Below are 16709 nucleotides of genomic sequence, written 5' to 3'. Positions count from 1 at the left end.
GTTTGTTTGGGTTTTGAGAAGATGTAGGGAAGTTTGTGGCATTTTTCTGGAATTTTGAGGGGCTTTCAAGAACTTTGTGAGAGTCTTCTTGAATTTAGTGGAAATTTGTTGAGATTTTGTGAGATGGTTCTGGAATTTGGTGGGATTTTTGTGGGATTTGGAGGATTTGTCTTGAATTTTGTGGGATTTGGAGGAGACTTGAAGAATTTGGAGGGAATTTTCTTGAATTTTTTGGATATTGGTGGAGATTTTGTGAGATGCTGCAGGAATGTGGTTGGGTTTTGAGAAGATTTAGGGATTTTTGTGGGATATTCGTGGAATTTTCAGCAGCTTTCAAGTATTTTGTGAGAGTCTTCTAGAATTTTGTGGAAATTTCCGGAGATTTTGTGAGATGTTGCAGGAATTTTGTGGGATTTTTGTGGAATTTTGAGGATTTCTCTTGAATTTTGTGGGATTTGGAGGAGACTTGAAGAAGTTGGAGGGATTTTTCCTAAATGTTGTGGAAATTGGTGGAGATTTTGTGAGATGTTTCAGGAATTTGTTTGGATTTTGAGAAGATGTAGGGAATTTTGTTGGATTTTTGTGGAATTTTGAGGATTTCTCTTGAATTTTGTGTGATTTGGTGGAGACTTGAAGAATTTTGCGGGAATTTTCTTAGATTTTGTGGAAATGTGTGGAGATTTTGTGAGATGTCTGTAGAATTTTGTGAGATGTTTTGAGAAGATGTAGGGAATTTTGTGGCATTTTTCTGGAATTTTGAGGGTCTTTCAAGAACTTTGTGAGAGTTTTTTTGAATTTTTTGGAAATTTGTTGAGATTTTGTGAGATGGTTCTGGAGTTTGGTGGGATATTGAGGAAATTCAGTGAATTTGGAGGGAATTTTCTTGAATTTTGTGGAAATTGTTGGAGATTTTGTGGGATGTTGCAGGAATGTGGTTGGGTTCTGAGAAGATTTAGGGAATTGTGTGGGGCTTGTACAGAATTTGGTGGGATTTCTCTTGAATTTTGTGGGATTTCTATTGAATTTTATGGGATGTTTGTGGGATGTTTGTGAGATGTTTGTAGGATGTTTGTGGTATTTGGAGGAAACTTGAAGAATTTGGAGGGAATTTTCTTGGATTTTTTGGATATTGGTGGAGATTTTGTGAGATGCTGCAGGAATGTGGTTGGGTTTTGAGAAGATTTAGGGATTTTTGTGGGATTTTCGTGGAATTTTCAGCAGCTTTCAAGTTTTTTGTGTGAGTCTTCTTGAATTTTGTGGAAATGTCCAGAGATTTTGTGGGATGTTGCAGGAATGTGGTTGGGTTCTGAGAAGATTTAGGGAATTGTGTGGGGCTTGTACAGGATTTTGTGCGATTTCTTTTGAATTTTGTGGGATTTCTCTTGAATTTTGTGGGATGTTTGTGGGATGTTTGTGGGATGTTTGTGGGATGTTTGTGGTATTTGGAGGAGACTTGAAGAATTTTGCGGGATTTTTCTTGAATTGTTTGGAAATTGGTGGAGATTTTGTGAGATGTTGCAGGAGTTTGTTTGGGTTCTGAGAAGATGGAAGGAATTTTGTTGGATTTTCTGGAATTTTGAGGATTTGTCTTGAATTTTGTTAGATTTGGAGGAGACTTGAAGAATTTTGCGGAATTTTCTTAGATTTTGTGGAAATTTGTTGAGATTTTGTGAGATGGTTCTGGAATTTGGTGGGATATTGAGGAAATTCAGTGAATTTTGCGGGATTTTTCTTGAATTTTGTGGAAATTGTTGGAGATTTTGTGGGATGTTGCAGGAATTTGGTAGGGTTTTGAGAAGGTTTAGGGAATTTTGTGGCATTTTTCTGCAATTTTGTGAGGCTTTTCCAGAATTTTTGGTGATATTGAGGTGATTTGGTGGGATGTTTCTGGAATTTTGTGGGATTTTTCTGGGATTTGTACGAGACTTGAAGAATTTTGCGGGATTTTTCTTGAATTGTTTGGAAATTGTTGGAGATTTTGTGAGATGTTGCAGGAGTTTGTTTGGGTTTTGAGAAGATGTAGGGAAGTTTGTGGCATTTTTCTGGAATTTTGAGGGGCTTTCAAGAACTTTGTGAGAGTTTTCTTGAATTTAGTGGAAATTTGTTGAGATTTTGTGAGATGGTTCTGGAATTTGGTGGGATTTTTGTGGGATTTTGAGGATTTGTCTTGAATTTTGTGGGATTTGGAGGAGACTTGAAGAATTTGGAGGGAATTTTCTTGAATTTTTTGGATATTGGTGGAGATTTTGTGAGATGCTGCAGGAATGTGGTTGGGTTTTGAGAAGATTTAGGGATTTTTGTGGGATATTCGTGGAATTTTCAGCAGCTTTCAAGTATTTTGTGAGAGTCTTCTTGAATTTTGTGGAAATTTCCGGAGATTTTGTGAGATGTTGCAGGAATTTTGTGGGATTTTTGTGGAATTTTGAGGATTTCTCTTGAATTTTGTGGGATTTGGAGGAGACTTGAAGAAGTTGGAGGGATTTTTCCTAAATGTTGTGGAAATTGGTGGAGATTTTGTGAGATGTTGCAGGAATTTGTTTGGGTTTTGAGAAGATGGAAGGAATTTTGTTGGATTTTTGTGGAATTTTGAGGATTTCTCTTGAATTTTGTGGGATTTGGAGGAGACTTGAAGAATTTTGCGGGAATTTTCTTAGATTTTGTGGAAATGTGTGGAGATTTTGTGAGATGTCTGTAGAATTTTGTGAGATGTTTTGAGAAGATGTAGGGAATTTTGTGGCATTTTTCTGGAATTTTGAGGGTCTTTCAAGAACTTTGTGAGAGTTTTTTTGAATTTTTTGGAAATTTGTTGAGATTTTGTGAGATGGTTCTGGAGTTTGGTGGGATATTGAGGAAATTCAGTGAATTTGGAGGGAATTTTCTTGAATTTTGTGGAAATTGTTGGAGATTTTGTGGGATGTTGCAGGAATGTGGTTGGGTTCTGAGAAGATTTAGGGAATTGTGTGGGGCTTGTACAGGATTTTGTGCGATTTCTTTTGAATTTTGTGGGATTTCTCTTGAATTTTGTGGGATGTTTGTGGGATGTTTGTGGGATGTTTGTGGGATGTTTGTGGTATTTGGAGGAGACTTGAAAAATTTTGCGGGATTTTTCTTGAAATGTTTGGAAATTGGTGGAGATTTTGTGAGATGTTGCAGGAGTTTGTTTGGGTTTTGAGAAGATGTAGGGAACTTTGTTGCAATTTTCTGGAATTTTGAGGGGCTTTCAAGAACTTTGTGAGAGTTTTCTTGAATTTAGTGGAAATTTGTTGAGATTTTGTGAGATGGTTCTGGAATTTGGTGGGATTTTTGTGGGATTTTGAGGATTTGTCTTGAATTTTGTGGGATTTGGAGGAGACTTGAAGAATTTGGAGGGAATTTTCCTGAATTTTTTGGATATTGGTGGAGATTTTGTGAGATGCTGCAGGAATGTGGTTGGGTTTTGAGAAGATTTAGGGATTTTTGTGGGATTTTCGTGGAATTTTCAGCAGCTTTCAAGTTTTTTGTGTGAGTCTTCTTGAATTTTGTGGAAATGTCCAGAGATTTTGTGGGATGTTGCAGGAATGTGGTTGGGTTCTGAGAAGATTTAGGGAATTGTGTGGGGCTTGTACAGGATTTTGTGCGATTTCTTTTGAATTTTGTGGGATTTCTCTTGAATTTTGTGGGATGTTTGTGGGATGTTTGTGGGATGTTTGTGGGATGTTTGTGGTATTTGGAGGAGACTTGAAGAATTTTGCGGGATTTTTCTTGAATTGTTTGGAAATTGGTGGAGATTTTTTGAGATGTTGCAGGAGTTTGTTTGGGTTCTGAGAAGATGGAAGGAATTTTGTTGGATTTTCTGGAATTTTGAGGATTTGTCTTGAATTTTGTGGGATTTGGAGGAGACTTGAAGAATTTTGCGGAATTTTCTTAGATTTTGTGGAAATTTGTTGAGATTTTGTGAGATGGTTCTGGAATTTGGTGGGATATTGAGGAAATTCAGTGAATTTTGAGGGATTTTTCTTGAATTTTGTGGAAATTGTTGGAGATTTTGTGGGATGTTGCAGGAATTTGGTAGGGTTTTGAGAAGGTTTAGGGAATTTTGTGGCATTTTTCTGCAATTTTGTGAGGCTTTTCCAGAATTTTTGGTGATATTGAGGTGATTTGGTGGGATGTTTCTGGAATTTTGTGGGATTTTTCTGGGATTTGTACGAGACTTGAAGAATTTTGCGGGATTTTTCTTGAATTGTTTGGAAATTGTTGGAGATTTTGTGAGATGTTGCAGGAGTTTGTTTGGGTTTTGAGAAGATGTAGGGAAGTTTGTGGCATTTTTCTGGAATTTTGAGGGGCTTTCAAGAACTTTGTGAGAGTTTTCTTGAATTTAGTGGAAATTTGTTGAGATTTTGTGAGATGGTTCTGGAATTTGGTGGGATTTTTGTGGGATTTTGAGGATTTGTCTTGAATTTTGTGGGATTTGGAGGAGACTTGAAGAATTTGGAGGGAATTTTCTTGAATTTTTTGGATATTGGTGGAGATTTTGTGAGATGCTGCAGGAATGTGGTTGGGTTTTGAGAAGATTTAGGGATTTTTGTGGGATATTCGTGGAATTTTCAGCAGCTTTCAAGTATTTTGTGAGAGTCTTCTAGAATTTTGTGGAAATTTCCGGAGATTTTGTGAGATGTTGCAGGAATTTTGTGGGATTTTTGTGGAATTTTGAGGATTTCTCTTGAATTTTGTGGGATTTGGAGGAGACTTGAAGAAGTTGGAGGGATTTTTCCTAAATGTTGTGGAAATTGGTGGAGATTTTGTGAGATGTTTCAGGAATTTGTTTGGATTTTGAGAAGATGTAGGGAATTTTGTTGGATTTTTGTGGAATTTTGAGGATTTCTCTTGAATTTTGTGTGATTTGGTGGAGACTTGAAGAATTTTGCGGGAATTTTCTTAGATTTTGTGGAAATGTGTGGAGATTTTGTGAGATGTCTGTAGAATTTTGTGAGATGTTTTGAGAAGATGTAGGGAATTTTGTGGCATTTTTCTGGAATTTTGAGGGTCTTTCAAGAACTTTGTGAGAGTTTTTTTGAATTTTTTGGAAATTTGTTGAGATTTTGTGAGATGGTTCTGGAGTTTGGTGGGATATTGAGGAAATTCAGTGAATTTGGAGGGAATTTTCTTGAATTTTGTGGAAATTGTTGGAGATTTTGTGGGATGTTGCAGGAATGTGGTTGGGTTCTGAGAAGATTTAGGGAATTGTGTGGGGCTTGTACAGGATTTTGTGCGATTTCTTTTGAATTTTGTGGGATTTCTCTTGAATTTTGTGGGATGTTTGTGGGATGTTTGTGGGATGTTTGTGGGATGTTTGTGGTATTTGGAGGAGACTTGAAAAATTTTGCGGGATTTTTCTTGAAATGTTTGGAAATTGGTGGAGATTTTGTGAGATGTTGCAGGAGTTTGTTTGGGTTTTGAGAAGATGTAGGGAACTTTGTTGCAATTTTCTGGAATTTTGAGGGGCTTTCAAGAACTTTGTGAGAGTTTTCTTGAATTTAGTGGAAATTTGTTGAGATTTTGTGAGATGGTTCTGGAATTTGGTGGGATTTTTGTGGGATTTTGAGGATTTGTCTTGAATTTTGTGGGATTTGGAGGAGACTTGAAGAATTTGGAGGGAATTTTCCTGAATTTTTTGGATATTGGTGGAGATTTTGTGAGATGCTGCAGGAATGTGGTTGGGTTTTGAGAAGATTTAGGGATTTTTGTGGGATTTTCGTGGAATTTTCAGCAGCTTTCAAGTTTTTTGTGTGAGTCTTCTTGAATTTTGTGGAAAAGTCCAGAGATTTTGTGGGATGTTGCAGGAATGTGGTTGGGTTCTGAGAAGATTTAGGGAATTGTGTGGGGCTTGTACAGGATTTTGTGCGATTTCTTTTGAATTTTGTGGGATTTCTCTTGAATTTTGTGGGATGTTTGTGGGATGTTTGTGGGATGTTTGTGGGATGTTTGTGGTATTTGGAGGAGACTTGAAGAATTTTGCGGGATTTTTCTTGAATTGTTTGGAAATTGGTGGAGATTTTTTGAGATGTTGCAGGAGTTTGTTTGGGTTCTGAGAAGATGGAAGGAATTTTGTTGGATTTTCTGGAATTTTGAGGATTTGTCTTGAATTTTGTGGGATTTGGAGGAGACTTGAAGAATTTTGCGGAATTTTCTTAGATTTTGTGGAAATTTGTTGAGATTTTGTGAGATGGTTCTGGAATTTGGTGGGATATTGAGGAAATTCAGTGAATTTTGAGGGATTTTTCTTGAATTTTGTGGAAATTGTTGGAGATTTTGTGGGATGTTGCAGGAATTGGGTAGGGTTTTGAGAAGGTTTAGGGAATTTTGTGGCATTTTTCTGCAATTTTGTGAGGCTTTTCCAGAATTTTTGGTGATATTGAGGTGATTTGGTGGGATGTTTCTGGAATTTTGTGGGATTTTTCTGGGATTTGTACGAGACTTGAAGAATTTTGCGGGATTTTTCTTGAATTGTTTGGAAATTGGTGGAGATTTTGTGAGATGTTGCAGGAGTTTGTTTGGGTTTTGAGAAGATGTAGGGAAGTTTGTGGCATTTTTCTGGAATTTTGAGGGGCTTTCAAGAACTTTGTGAGAGTCTTCTTGAATTTTGTGGAAATTTGTTGAGATTTTGTGAGATGGTTCTGGAATTTGGTGGGATTTTTGTGGGATTTTGAGGATTTGTCTTGAATTTTGTGGGATTTGGAGGAGACTTGAAGAATTTGGAGGGAATTTTCTTGAATTTTTTGGATATTGGTGGAGATTTTGTGAGATGCTGCAGGAATGTGGTTGGGTTTTGAGAAGATTTAGGGATTTTTGTGGGATATTCGTGGAATTTTCAGCAGCTTTCAAGTATTTTGTGAGAGTCTTCTAGAATTTTGTGGAAATTTCCGGAGATTTTGTGAGATGTTGCAGGAATTTTGTGGGATTTTTGTGGAATTTTGAGGATTTCTCTTGAATTTTGTGGGATTTGGAGGAGACTTGAAGAAGTTGGAGGGATTTTTCCTAAATGTTGTGGAAATTGGTGGAGATTTTGTGAGATGTTTCAGGAATTTGTTTGGATTTTGAGAAGATGTAGGGAATTTTGTTGGATTTTTGTGGAATTTTGAGGATTTCTCTTGAATTTTGTGTGATTTGGTGGAGACTTGAAGAATTTTGCGGGAATTTTCTTAGATTTTGTGGAAATGTGTGGAGATTTTGTGAGATGTCTGTAGAATTTTGTAATGTTTTGAGAAGATGTAGGGAATTTTGTGGCATTTTTCTGGAATTTTGAGGGGCATCCAAGAACTTTGTGAGAGTTTTTTTGAATTTTTTGGAAATTTGTTGAGATTTTGTGAGATGGTTCTGGAGTTTGGTGGGATATTGAGGAAATTCAGTGAATTTGGAGGGAATTTTCTTGAATTTTGTGGAAATTGTTGGAGATTTTGTGGGATGTTGCAGGAATGTGGTTGGGTTCTGAGAAGATTTAGGGAATTGTGTGGGGCTTGTACAGAATTTGGTGGGATTTCTCTTGAATTTTGTGGGATTTCTATTGAATTTTATGGGATGTTTGTGGGATGTTTGTGAGATGTTTGTAGGATGTTTGTGGTATTTGGAGGAAACTTGAAGAATTTGGAGGGAATTTTCTTGGATTTTTTGGATATTGGTGGAGATTTTGTGAGATGCTGCAGGAATGTGGTTGGGTTTTGAGAAGATTTAGGGATTTTTGTGGGATTTTCGTGGAATTTTCAGCAGCTTTCAAGTTTTTTGTGTGAGTCTTCTTGAATTTTGTGGAAATTTCCAGAGATTTTGTGGGATGTTGCAGGAATGTGGTTGGGTTCTGAGAAGATTTAGGGAATTGTGTGGGGCTTGTACAGGATTTTGTGCGATTTCTTTTGAATTTTGTGGGATTTCTCTTGAATTTTGTGGGATGTTTGTGGGATGTTTGTGGGATGTTTGTGGGATGTTTGTGGTATTTGGAGGAGACTTGAAGAATTTTGCGGGATTTTTCTTGAATTGTTTGGAAATTGGTGGAGATTTTGTGAGATGTTGCAGGAGTTTGTTTGGGTTTTGAGAAGATGTAGGGAAGTTTGTGGCAATTTTCTGGAATTTTGAGGGGATTTCAAGAACTTTGTGAGAGTTTTCTTGAATTTAGTGGAAATTTGTTGAGATTTTGTGAGATGGTTCTGGAATTTGGTGGGATTTTTGTGGGATTTTGAGGATTTGTCTTGAATTTTGTGGGATTTGGAGGAGACTTGAAGAATTTGGAGGGAATTTTCCTGAATTTTTTGGATATTGGTGGAGATTTTGTGAGATGCTGCAGGAATGTGGTTGGGTTTTGAGAAGATTTAGGGATTTTTGTGGGATTTTCGTGGAATTTTCAGCAGCTTTCAAGTTTTTTGTGTGAGTCTTCTTGAATTTTGTGGAAATGTCCAGAGATTTTGTGGGATGTTGCAGGAATGTGGTTGGGTTCTGAGAAGATTTAGGGAATTGTGTGGGGCTTGTACAGGATTTTGTGCGATTTCTTTTGAATTTTGTGGGATTTCTCTTGAATTTTGTGGGATGTTTGTGGGATGTTTGTGGGATGTTTGTGGGATGTTTGTGGTATTTGGAGGAGACTTGAAGAATTTTGCGGGATTTTTCTTGAATTGTTTGGAAATTGGTGGAGATTTTTTGAGATGTTGCAGGAGTTTGTTTGGGTTCTGAGAAGATGGAAGGAATTTTGTTGGATTTTCTGGAATTTTGAGATTTGTCTTGAATTTTGTTAGATTTGGAGGAGACTTGAAGAATTTTGCGGAATTTTCTTAGATTTTGTGGAAATTTGTTGAGATTTTGTGAGATGGTTCTGGAATTTGGTGGGATATTGAGGAAATTCAGTGAATTTTGCGGGATTTTTCTTGGATTTTGTGGAAATTGTTGGAGATTTTGTGGGATGTTGCAGGAATTTGGTAGGGTTTTGAGAAGGTTTAGGGAATTTTGTGGCATTTTTCTGCAATTTTGTGAGGCTTTTCCAGAATTTTTGGTGATATTGAGGTGATTTGGTGGGATGTTTCTGGAATTTTGTGGGATTTTTCTGGGATTTGTACGAGACTTGAAGAATTTTGCGGGATTTTTCTTGAATTGTTTGGAAATTGTTGGAGATTTTGTGAGATGTTGCAGGAGTTTGTTTGGGTTTTGAGAAGATGTAGGGAAGTTTGTGGCATTTTTCTGGAATTTTGAGGGGCTTTCAAGAACTTTGTGAGAGTCTTCTTGAATTTAGTGGAAATTTGTTGAGATTTTGTGAGATGGTTCTGGAATTTGGTGGGATTTTTGTGGGATTTGGAGGATTTGTCTTGAATTTTGTGGGATTTGGAGGAGACTTGAAGAATTTGGAGGGAATTTTCTTGAATTTTTTGGATATTGGTGGAGATTTTGTGAGATGCTGCAGGAATGTGGTTGGGTTTTGAGAAGATTTAGGGATTTTTGTGGGATATTCGTGGAATTTTCAGCAGCTTTCAAGTATTTTGTGAGAGTCTTCTAGAATTTTGTGGAAATTTCCGGAGATTTTGTGAGATGTTGCAGGAATTTTGTGGGATTTTTGTGGAATTTTGAGGATTTCTCTTGAATTTTGTGGGATTTGGAGGAGACTTGAAGAAGTTGGAGGGATTTTTCCTAAATGTTGTGGAAATTGGTGGAGATTTTGTGAGATGTTTCAGGAATTTGTTTGGATTTTGAGAAGATGTAGGGAATTTTGTTGGATTTTTGTGGAATTTTGAGGATTTCTCTTGAATTTTGTGTGATTTGGTGGAGACTTGAAGAATTTTGCGGGAATTTTCTTAGATTTTGTGGAAATGTGTGGAGATTTTGTGAGATGTCTGTAGAATTTTGTGAGATGTTTTGAGAAGATGTAGGGAATTTTGTGGCATTTTTCTGGAATTTTGAGGGTCTTTCAAGAACTTTGTGAGAGTTTTTTTGAATTTTTTGGAAATTTGTTGAGATTTTGTGAGATGGTTCTGGAGTTTGGTGGGATATTGAGGAAATTCAGTGAATTTGGAGGGAATTTTCTTGAATTTTGTGGAAATTGTTGGAGATTTTGTGGGATGTTGCAGGAATGTGGTTGGGTTCTGAGAAGATTTAGGGAATTGTGTGGGGCTTGTACAGAATTTGGTGGGATTTCTCTTGAATTTTGTGGGATTTCTATTGAATTTTATGGGATGTTTGTGGGATGTTTGTGAGATGTTTGTAGGATGTTTGTGGTATTTGGAGGAAACTTGAAGAATTTGGAGGGAATTTTCTTGGATTTTTTGGATATTGGTGGAGATTTTGTGAGATGCTGCAGGAATGTGGTTGGGTTTTGAGAAGATTTAGGGATTTTTGTGGGATTTTCGTGGAATTTTCAGCAGCTTTCAAGTTTTTTGTGTGAGTCTTCTTGAATTTTGTGGAAATTTCCAGAGATTTTGTGGGATGTTGCAGGAATGTGGTTGGGTTCTGAGAAGATTTAGGGAATTGTGTGGGGCTTGTACAGGATTTTGTGCGATTTCTTTTGAATTTTGTGGGATTTCTCTTGAATTTTGTGGGATGTTTGTGGGATGTTTGTGGGATGTTTGTGGGATGTTTGTGGTATTTGGAGGAGACTTGAAGAATTTTGCGGGATTTTTCTTGAATTGTTTGGAAATTGGTGGAGATTTTGTGAGATGTTGCAGGAGTTTGTTTGGGTTTTGAGAAGATGTAGGGAAGTTTGTGGCAATTTTCTGGAATTTTGAGGGGCTTTCAAGAACTTTGTGAGAGTTTTCTTGAATTTAGTGGAAATTTGTTGAGATTTTGTGAGATGGTTCTGGAATTTGGTGGGATTTTTGTGGGATTTTGAGGATTTGTCTTGAATTTTGTGGGATTTGGAGGAGACTTGAAGAATTTGGAGGGAATTTTCTTGAATTTTTTGGATATTGGTGGAGATTTTGTGAGATGCTGCAGGAATGTGGTTGGGTTTTGAGAAGATTTAGGGATTTTTGTGGGATATTCGTGGAATTTTCAGCAGCTTTCAAGTATTTTGTGAGAGTCTTCTTGAATTTTGTGGAAATTGTTGGAGATTTTGTGAGATGTTGCAGGAATTTTGTGGGATTTTTGTGGAATTTTGAGGATTTCTCTTGAATTTTGTGGGATTTGGAGGAGACTTGAAGAAGTTGGAGGGATTTTTCCTAAATGTTGTGGAAATTGGTGGAGATTTTGTGAGATGTTGCAGGAATTTGTTTGGGTTTTGAGAAGATGGAAGGAATTTTGTTGGATTTTTGTGGAATTTTGAGGATTTCTCTTGAATTTTGTGGGATTTGGAGGAGACTTGAAGAATTTTGCGGGAATTTTCTTAGATTTTGTGGAAATGTGTGGAGATTTTGTGAGATGTCTGTAGAATTTTGTGAGATGTTTTGAGAAGATGTAGGGAATTTTGTGGCATTTTTCTGGAATTTTGAGGGTCTTTCAAGAACTTTGTGAGAGTTTTTTTGAATTTTTTGGAAATTTGTTGAGATTTTGTGAGATGGTTCTGGAGTTTGGTGGGATATTGAGGAAATTCAGTGAATTTGGAGGGAATTTTCTTGAATTTTGTGGAAATTGTTGGAGATTTTGTGGGATGTTGCAGGAATGTGGTTGGGTTCTGAGAAGATTTAGGGAATTGTGTGGGGCTTGTACAGGATTTTGTGCGATTTCTTTTGAATTTTGTGGGATTTCTCTTGAATTTTGTGGGATGTTTGTGGGATGTTTGTGGGATGTTTGTGGGATGTTTGTGGTATTTGGAGGAGACTTGAAAAATTTTGCGGGATTTTTCTTGAAATGTTTGGAAATTGGTGGAGATTTTGTGAGATGTTGCAGGAGTTTGTTTGGGTTTTGAGAAGATGTAGGGAACTTTGTTGCAATTTTCTGGAATTTTGAGGGGCTTTCAAGAACTTTGTGAGAGTTTTCTTGAATTTAGTGGAAATTTGTTGAGATTTTGTGAGATGGTTCTGGAATTTGGTGGGATTTTTGTGGGATTTTGAGGATTTGTCTTGAATTTTGTGGGATTTGGAGGAGACTTGAAGAATTTGGAGGGAATTTTCCTGAATTTTTTGGATATTGGTGGAGATTTTGTGAGATGCTGCAGGAATGTGGTTGGGTTTTGAGAAGATTTAGGGATTTTTGTGGGATTTTCGTGGAATTTTCAGCAGCTTTCAATTTTTTTGTGTGAGTCTTCTTGAATTTTGTGGAAATGTCCAGAGATTTTGTGGGATGTTGCAGGAATGTGGTTGGGTTCTGAGAAGATTTAGGGAATTGTGTGGGGCTTGTACAGGATTTTGTGCGATTTCTTTTGAATTTTGTGGGATTTCTCTTGAATTTTGTGGGATGTTTGTGGGATGTTTGTGGGATGTTTGTGGGATGTTTGTGGTATTTGGAGGAGACTTGAAGAATTTTGCGGGATTTTTCTTGAATTGTTTGGAAATTGGTGGAGATTTTTTGAGATGTTGCAGGAGTTTGTTTGGGTTCTGAGAAGATGGAAGGAATTTTGTTGGATTTTCTGGAATTTTGAGGATTTGTCTTGAATTTTGTGGGATTTGGAGGAGACTTGAAGAATTTTGCGGAATTTTCTTAGATTTTGTGGAAATTTGTTGAGATTTTGTGAGATGGTTCTGGAATTTGGTGGGATATTGAGGAAATTCAGTGAATTTTGAGGGATTTTTCTTGAATTTTGTGGAAATTGTTGGAGATTTTGTGGGATGTTGCAGGAATTTGTTAGGGTTTTGAGAAGGTTTAGGGAATTTTGTGGCATTTTTCTGCAATTTTGTGAGGCTTTTCCAGAATTTTTGGTGATATTGAGGTGATTTGGTGGGATGTTTCTGGAATTTTGTGGGATTTTTCTGGGATTTGTACGAGACTTGAAGAATTTTGCGGGATTTTTCTTGAATTGTTTGGAAATTGTTGGAGATTTTGTGAGATGTTGCAGGAGTTTGTTTGGGTTTTGAGAAGATGTAGGGAAGTTTGTGGCATTTTTCTGGAATTTTGAGGGGCTTTCAAGAACTTTGTGAGAGTTTTCTTGAATTTAGTGGAAATTTGTTGAGATTTTGTGAGATGGTTCTGGAATTTGGTGGGATTTTTGTGGGATTTTGAGGATTTGTCTTGAATTTTGTGGGATTTGGAGGAGACTTGAAGAATTTGGAGGGAATTTTCTTGAATTTTTTGGATATTGGTGGAGATTTTGTGAGATGCTGCAGGAATGTGGTTGGGTTTTGAGAAGATTTAGGGATTTTTGTGGGATATTCGTGGAATTTTCAGCAGCTTTCAAGTATTTTGTGAGAGTCTTCTAGAATTTTGTGGAAATTTCCGGAGATTTTGTGAGATGTTGCAGGAATTTTGTGGGATTTTTGTGGAATTTTGAGGATTTCTCTTGAATTTTGTGGGATTTGGAGGAGACTTGAAGAAGTTGGAGGGATTTTTCCTAAATGTTGTGGAAATTGGTAGAGATTTTGTGAGATGTTTCAGGAATTTGTTTGGATTTTGAGAAGATGTAGGGAATTTTGTTGGATTTTTGTGGAATTTTGAGGATTTCTCTTGAATTTTGTGTGATTTGGTGGAGACTTGAAGAATTTTGCGGGAATTTTCTTAGATTTTGTGGAAATGTGTGGAGATTTTGTGAGATGTCTGTAGAATTTTGTAATGTTTTGAGAAGATGTAGGGAATTTTGTGGCATTTTTCTGGAATTTTGAGGGGCATCCAAGAACTTTCTGAGAGTTTTTTTGAATTTTTTGGAAATTTGTTGAGATTTTGTGAGATGGTTCTGGAGTTTGGTGGGATATTGAGGAAATTCAGTGAATTTGGAGGGAATTTTCTTGAATTTTGTGGAAATTGTTGGAGATTTTGTGGGATGTTGCAGGAATGTGGTTGGGTTCTGAGAAGATTTAGGGAATTGTGTGGGGCTTGTACAGAATTTGGTGGGATTTCTCTTGAATTTTGTGGGATTTCTATTGAATTTTATGGGATGTTTGTGGGATGTTTGTGAGATGTTTGTAGGATGTTTGTGGTATTTGGAGGAAACTTGAAGAATTTGGAGGGAATTTTCTTGGATTTTTTGGATATTGGTGGAGATTTTGTGAGATGCTGCAGGAATGTGGTTGGGTTTTGAGAAGATTTAGGGATTTTTGTGGGATTTTCGTGGAATTTTCAGCAGCTTTCAAGTTTTTTGTGTGAGTCTTCTTGAATTTTGTGGAAATTTCCAGAGATTTTGTGGGATGTTGCAGGAATGTGGTTGGGTTCTGAGAAGATTTAGGGAATTGTGTGGGGCTTGTACAGGATTTTGTGCGATTTCTTTTGAATTTTGTGGGATTTCTCTTGAATTTTGTGGGATGTTTGTGGGATGTTTGTGGGATGTTTGTGGGATGTTTGTGGTATTTGGAGGAGACTTGAAGAATTTTGCGGGATTTTTCTTGAATTGTTTGGAAATTGGTGGAGATTTTGTGAGATGTTGCAGGAGTTTGTTTGGGTTCTGAGAAGATGGAAGGAATTTTGTTGGATTTTCTGGAATTTTGAGGATTTGTCTTGAATTTTGTGGGATTTGGAGGAGACTTGAAGAATTTTGCGGAATTTTCTTAGATTTTGTGGAAATTTGTTGAGATTTTGTGAGATGGTTCTGGAATTTGGTGGGATATTGAGGAAATTCAGTGAATTTTGCGGGATTTTTCTTGAATTTTGTGGAAATTGTTGGAGATTTTGTGGGATGTTGCAGGAATTTGGTAGGGTTTTGAGAAGGTTTAGGGAATTTTGTGGCATTTTTCTGCAATTTTGTGAGGCTTTTCCAGAATTTTTGGTGATATTGAGGTGATTTGGTGGGATGTTTCTGGAATTTTGTGGGATTTTTCTGGGATTTGTACGAGACTTGAAGAATTTGGAGGGATTTTTCTTGAATTTTGTGGAAATTGTTGGAGATTTTGTGGGATGTTGCAGGAATGTGGTTGGGTTTTGAGAAGATGTAGGTTATTTTGTGGCATTTTTCTGGAATTTTGAGGGGCTTTCAAGAACTTTGTGAGAGTTTTCTTGAATTTAGTGGAAATTTGTTGAGATTTTGTGAGTAGGTTCTGGAATTTGGTGGGATTTTTGTGGGATTTTGAGGATTTGTCTTGAATTTTGTGGGATTTGGAGGAGACTTGAAGAATTTGGAGGGAATTTTCTTGAATTTTTTGGATATTGGTGGAGATTTTGTGAGATGCTGCAGGAATGTGGTTGGGTTTTGAGAAGATTTAAGGATTTTTGTGGGATATTTGTGGAATTTTCAGCAGCTTTCAAGTATTTTGTGAGAGTCTTCTTGAATTTTGTGGAAATTTCTGGAGATTTTGTGAGATGTTGCAGGAATTTTGTGGGATTTTTGTGGAATTTTGAGGATTTCTCATGAATTTTGTGGGATTTGGAGGAGACGTGAAGAAGTTGGGGGGATTTTTCCTAAATGTTGTGGAAATTGGTGGAGATTTTGTGAGATGTTTCAGGAATTTGTTTGGATTTTGAGAAGATGTAGGGAATTTTGTTGGATTTTTGTGGAATTTTGAGGATTTGTCTTGAATTTTGTGGGATTTGGAGGAGACTTGAAGAATTTTGCGGGATTTTTCTTGAATTGTTTGGAAATTGGTGGAGATTTTGTGAGATGTTGCAGGATTTTGTTTGGGTTCTGAGAAGATGGAAGGAATTTTGTTGGATTTTTGTGGAATTTTGAGGATTTGTCTTGAATTTTGTGGGATTTGGAGGAGACTTGAAGAATTTTGCGGAATTTTCTTAGATTTAGTGGAAATTTGTTGAGATTTTGTGAGATGGTTCTGGAATTTGGTTGGATTTTTGTGGGATTTTGAGGATTTGTCTTGAATTTTGTGGGATTTGGAGGAGACTTGAAGAATTTGGAGGGAATTTTCTTGAATTTTTTGGATATTGGTGGAGATTTTGTGAGATGCTGCAGGAATGTGGTTGGGTTTTGAGAAGATTTAGGGATTTTTGTGGGGTTTTCGTGGAATTTTCAGCATCTTTCAAGTATTTTGTGAGAGTCTTCTTGAATTTTGTGGAAATTTCCAGAGATTTTGTGGGATGTTGCAGGAGTTTGTTTGGGTTTTGAGAAGATGTAGGGAATTTTGTGGCATTTTTCTGGAATTTTGAGGGGCTTTCAAGAAGTTTGTGAGAGTTTTTTTTTAATTTTTTGGAAATTTGTTGAGATTTTGTGAGATGGTTCTGGAGTTTGGTGGGATATTGAGGAAATTCAGTGAATTTGGAGGAAATTTTCTTGAATTTTGTGGAAATTGTTGGAGATTTTGTGGGATGTTGCAGGAATGTGGTTGGGTTCTGAGAAGATTTAAGGAATTGTGTGGGGCTTGTACAGAATTTGGTGGGATTTCTCTTGAATTTTGTGGGATTTCTTTTGAATTTTATGGGATGTTTGTGGGATGTTTGTGAGATGTTTGTAGGATGTTTGTGGTATTTGGAGGAGACTTGAAGAATTTTGCGGGATTTTTCTTGAAATGTTTGGAAATTGGTGGAGATTTTGTGAGATGTTGCAGGAATTTGTTTGGGTTTTGAGAAGATGGAAGGAATTTTGTTGGATTTTTGTGGAATTTTGAGGATTTGTCTTGAATTTTGTGGGATTTGGGGGAGACTTGAAGAATTTGGAGGGAATTTTCTTAGATTTTGTGGAAATTTGTTGAGATTTTGTGAGATGGTTCTGGAATTTGGTGGGATATTGAGGAAATTCA

Source organism: Cyanistes caeruleus, chromosome 4, assembly GCF_971803275.1.
Source record: "Cyanistes caeruleus chromosome 4, bCyaCae1.hap1.1, whole genome shotgun sequence".
NCBI lineage: Eukaryota > Metazoa > Chordata > Aves > Passeriformes > Paridae > Cyanistes > Cyanistes caeruleus.
The sequence above is the reverse complement of the archived record's forward strand: the minus strand, read 5'-3'. Positions refer to the sequence as shown.